The following is a 5,318-nucleotide window of genomic DNA, read 5'->3' as shown; positions in this document are numbered from 1 at the left end:
GGGATACAAGATCAACATCCAGAAATCAGTTGGATTCCTGTACACCAGCAAACAGATTGCAGAAAAGGAAATAAGCAAATCAATACCATTTACAGTCGCTACCAAAAAATAAAATACTTGGGAATTAATCTTACCAGGGACAGAAAAGACCTGTACAAAGAAAACTATGAATCACTACTCCAAGAAACCATAAATCTACATTAATGGAAGAACATACCATGGTTGTGGATAGGAAGATTGAACATTGTGAAAATATCAGCACTACCCAAAGCAATGTATACATTCAGTGTAATCCCAATTTAGATACCATCAGCATTCTTAAAGGATATGGAAAAAACAATCACTAATTTTATATGGAAAGGAAAGAGACCTCGAATAAGCAAAGCATTATTAAAGAAGAAGAACAAAGAAGGAGGTCTCACACTCCCAGATCTCAAAACCTACTATACAGCCAAAGTAGTCAAAACAGCATGGTACTGGTACAACAAAAGACAGATAGATAGTGGAACAGAATTGAGAACCCAGAAATAGATCCATTGACCTATGGTCAGTTGATTTTTGACAAAGGGCTGAAATCCATTACATGGGCAAGAGGTGACCTCTTTAGCAAATGGTGCTGGCAAAACTGGATATCCATTGCAGAAAAATGAACCAAGATGTATACCTCACACCATACATAAAAACTAATTTCATATGGATAAAGACTTAAATGTGAAACCTAAAACTATAAAGTTCCTTAAAGAAAAAATAGGGGTGAATTTAGGGGCCCAAATTTATGGCATAAGTAGACTGTCAAGCATAACCCAAAATGTATGAACAGCTGATGATAAACTAGATGAATAGGACCTTCTAATAATTAAATTTTTATGTGTTTCAAAAGACTTCTCCAAAAGAGTAAAAAGAGAACCTACAGATTGGGAAAAAAATATTCAGCAATGACATATCTGATAAGGGACTTATCTCTAAAATTTATAGGAAACTCCAACACCTCAACAACAAAAAGATTAACAATCCAATTTAAAAAATGGGCAGAAGACATGAATAGACACTTCGCCAAAGAGGGTATTCAGGTGGCCAGCAAATACGTGAAGAAATGTTCATGATCATTAGCCATCAGAGAGATGCAAATCAAAACAACAATGAGATACCATCTCACCCCAGCACTAATGGCAAAGTTCAACAAGACAGAAAATAACAAATGCTGGTGAGGATGTGGAGAGATTGGGACTATCATAGACTGCTAGTGGGGCTGTAAAATAATACAACCACTGTGGAAAGCAGTATGGTGATTCCTTAGAAAGGTGTAATTAGAAATACCATTTGACCCAGCAATCTAGGTATGTATCTTACTAAAGAAGTGAGAGCCAGAACAAGAACAGATATATGTACACCCATGTTCATCACAGCACTATTTACAATAGCAAAAAGATGAAAACAATCTAGGTGCCCATCAACAGAAGAATGGATAACCAAACTATGGTACATACACACAATGGAATACTATGCAACTAAAAAATAATGTAGAATCTGCAAAACACCACATGGATGAAGTTGGAGGACATTATGCTGAGTGAAATAAGTGAATCACAAAAGGACAAATATAGTATTAGTTCATTATTGTAAAAAGTCAAGGAAAGGTTATAAATGGAAAGAAACTTCCTTTGTTGGTTACCAGGGATGGGAGGGGAAGAGAGGGAACACTGCAAAAAAAAAAAAAAAAGAAATGCATTAACTAATGTCACTTTAGTTTTGTGTATTTCATTGTACATAAATTATATTTCAACAAAATGTATTTTTAAAGAAGAAGAAGAAAGAAACCAAATTACATATTGTATTGGTCAACGCCCTTTGAAGACTAAGATATGCTTGACCCAAATCATGGTATTTTCAATAGCCCCATATGCGTGTGAGAGCAGGACAGTAAACAAAGAGGACTGAAGAACTGATGCATTTGAATTGTGTTGTTGGCAAAGAATATTGAGTGTACCATGGAGGGCTAGAAGAATGAACAAATATATATTGGAGGAAGTACAGCAGGAATGCTCCTTAGAAGTGAGAATGCCCGACTTGGTATCTTGTACTTTGGTCATGTTGTCAGAAGGGATCAGTTCCTGGAGAGGATATCTTGCTTGCTAAAGTAGACGGTCAGTGTAAAAGCAGAAGCCCCTCAAGGAGATGGATGGACATACAATGGCTGCAGTGATGGGCTCAAGCATGGCAATTATTCTGAGGATGGTGCGGGACCAGACAGTGTTTCATTATGTTGTACATGTGGTCACTTTGAGTTGGAAATGACTCGACGGCACCTAACAACAATAGCCTGTGCCCATTCTGAGCAACTTTTATTTGGCAATTGAAAGCCTATTACTCCTTCTCATCCAAAAATATATATCTTATTTTTTCTCCTTATCTAGGCCTGTGATTTTTCAGTCATTTTAAAAATAACAGGATGGTGTTTTAAAATTAAAAAAAGAAAAAATCTCCCTGCCCTAGGCAACAGTACATATTTATGGATCCTAAAAAACATAGCATAGTGCCTGAGGCATTTGAATGCTAACCAGAAGGCTGGCAGTTCAAACCCACTAGCCACTCTTTGGAAGGAAGGTTGGGCAATCTACCTCCATGGTGATACCGCCTCAGAAACTCAAAGAGGGGTGGCTATGAGTTGGATTCGACTCAATGGCACATAACAACAACAACAACAAAAATGTAGTAAAAGAATGATAAAAACATGGAATAATGGGATATATGACAATTCATGATAGTGAAGACCCCTGGGCAGGGAAGATGGGGAAGAGGATTTAGAAGTACAATAGAATTGTAGTTCAACATTATCTGGAATGTCTAATTTTTTGTACTTCTAAAAAAACTCTCTTGGGTAAATATGAAAAAATGGTATTTGTGTGTGTGATTAAAATGTTTTTATCCCAATTTAAAGGAAAATGTAGCAAAAGAATTGAAAGAATAATTTCTCAAGAATCAACCAACGTTGATTTCAGGCATAGCTCATTTTATTGCACTTCACTTTATTGTACTCCACAGATACTGCATTTCTTAAAAATTGGCAGCCCCACTTTGAGCAAATTCTTGGTGCCATTTCTCCAGCAGCACATGCTCACTTCATGTCCCTTTGTCACATTTTAGTAATTCTCACAATATTTCAAATTTTTTCATAATGTTATCAAGCACATAATAGACTCCAGTATAGTATGTTGTTGTTGTTGTTATGTGTTGTCGAGTCGGCCCCGACTCATAGCAACCACTTCTTGAGTTTCTGAGGCAATACCGCTATGGAAGTAGATTGCCCCATCTTCCTTCCGAGGAGTGGCTGGTGGGTTTGAATTGCCAGCTTTCTGGTTAGCAGTCAAGTGCTTAGGCACTGTGCTACCAGAGCTCCCTCCAGTATAGTATAAACATAACTTATATATGCACTGGGAAACCAAATATTCATATGACTCACTTTATTGCAATATTCACTTTTTTGTGGTGAACTGCAACCGAGCCCACAAATCTCTGAAGTATGTGCCTTTACATGGCACGTGTCCTCCAACAAAGTTAGGAGGCAGCAGAGAGTAGGTAGATATTGCACAGGCCTGAGGATCCGACTGCCTGGGTTCCAGTCTCACTTAGTTCAGTCACTTACTATCTTGGACAAGCTGTTTCATTTTCATATGCCTCAATTTTCTCATTTGGGAAATACTATAAAAATTACCTTTTATATTATGAAAACCATTACTTCATTTAGTTGTGAAGTTTTAAAAAAGTTAAGCATTTAATAAATATTAGCTACTTCTGTAGATATTGTGCCTTGGAAATCCAAGGACGAGTCTCTATGAGTCAAATTGACTCCACAGCAGTGAGTTTGGTTTGGGTTTTGGTTATTATTCTTGTTATTCTTAATAAGGAGAGGAATGACTTCTAATCATGGGTATGTTTTCTCATTTTATTAAGTTTTTTACACATTTTTTGAGTGTATATCTGACACCGTATGAAGCCCCACTACCATATCTCATTTCAATCTTAGAAAACAGATTTTTAATCATAGTGCAGTGCAGTGAATTACTTGGTATGGCTTTTCTAGTCTAGTCTTTGTAACTCCCATTGGATTACTGGGTTAAAAAAAAAAGTCACTGCCGTCCAGTCTATCCCAACTCATAGTGATCCCTTCTTGGGTTTCCGAGGTGGTATCTCTACGGAAGTAGATTGCCCAGTCTTCCTTCCGAGGAATGGCTGGTGGGTTTGAACCTCCAGGCTTCTGGTTAGCAGTCAAGTGCCTTAGGCACTACTCCACCAGAGCTCCTAGGATTACTGGATAGGACCATGTAAATAGGTGTGTAGAACTCTGATGTTGAGATTAGTTAGTTTCGTCACTCTGCCAGGTTTAAAATGAGCCCTCCAAAAGTCAGAGGGGGATCTCACTGCCATCAAGAGAGAAGAGCTGGAGGTGAAGTGGAGTGCAACCTTGGACCTGAGATCCCTGCACTGGGCCTCCTTGGCTGAGAGACACCCTTGCAAAGAGACACCCAGCAGAAAGATGCCCAGGCAGAGAAACAGTGGCAGTGGAACCAAGAGGCACGAGACAGAGTGGCTGGCTTTGCTGGCCCACAGAGGCAGAGGCCAGGACAAGAGGCCAAGGGCCAGAGAAGAGTGTCTGAGGGCACAGCAGATGGAAGAGTTGTATCCTGAGTGTGTTCCTAAACTTGAATTATAGCCTGTTACTTCCCTAATAAACCCCTATGTGGCCATTGCAATGAATTACTGAACCCAGCAGAGAAGTAGTGAGTACTGTGAGAGTTGGGTCAGTTGGTGTCAAAGTTGGTAAAAAAGGCTGGAGGGTGGTGGCATGTCTGGCCTCATAAGAATAAGCCTGGGGCTGCTGATGGTGATTCTGTCTTCCTCTTGTGCAGTTAGAGGAGGTCAGAAGATGCCACCTCCATGTCCTTTTTGCACATAGGTTAGGAAACTAAGAATCAAGGATATTAAGAAAATTTATCAAAGTTCAACAGCTATCAAATGATTGAGCTGGATTAACTAGACTCTGGAACACCAAAGTCTGTTCTTAACCACTATATTTGATGACCTGAAACACTTAATTTTTATCTTTTTAATTTTTTTATCCAAAGAAGCTAGAAAATGATCTAAAATTACTAAATATAGCTAATAATCAGATTTAGAATTGGGAGTATGGGGAAATAAATGTAGGTAATTAAAGGATAATTTTTAAATTTAGCAGTTTGTTGTTGTTGTTGTTGTTAAGTGCCGTCGAGTCGTTTCCGACTCATAGCGACCCCATGCACAGCAGAACGAAACACTGCCCG

At 38.6% G+C, this 5,318-nt stretch overlaps 1 protein-coding gene across 1 annotated transcript in view; it reads left to right on the top strand.

Annotated features, from left to right (window-relative positions):
- PEX7 (peroxisomal biogenesis factor 7) overlaps positions 1 to 5,318 on the top strand; it is a 152,569-nt gene that overhangs the window by 75,891 nt on the left and 71,360 nt on the right. The window lies entirely within an intron of this gene.

This window comes from Orycteropus afer, unplaced genomic scaffold (genome assembly GCF_000298275.1).
Source record: "Orycteropus afer afer isolate SDZICR_OR568_19922 unplaced genomic scaffold, OryAfe1.0 scaffold00155, whole genome shotgun sequence".
NCBI lineage: Eukaryota > Metazoa > Chordata > Mammalia > Tubulidentata > Orycteropodidae > Orycteropus > Orycteropus afer.
The sequence above is the reverse complement of the archived record's forward strand: the minus strand, read 5'-3'. Positions and strand labels throughout refer to the sequence as shown.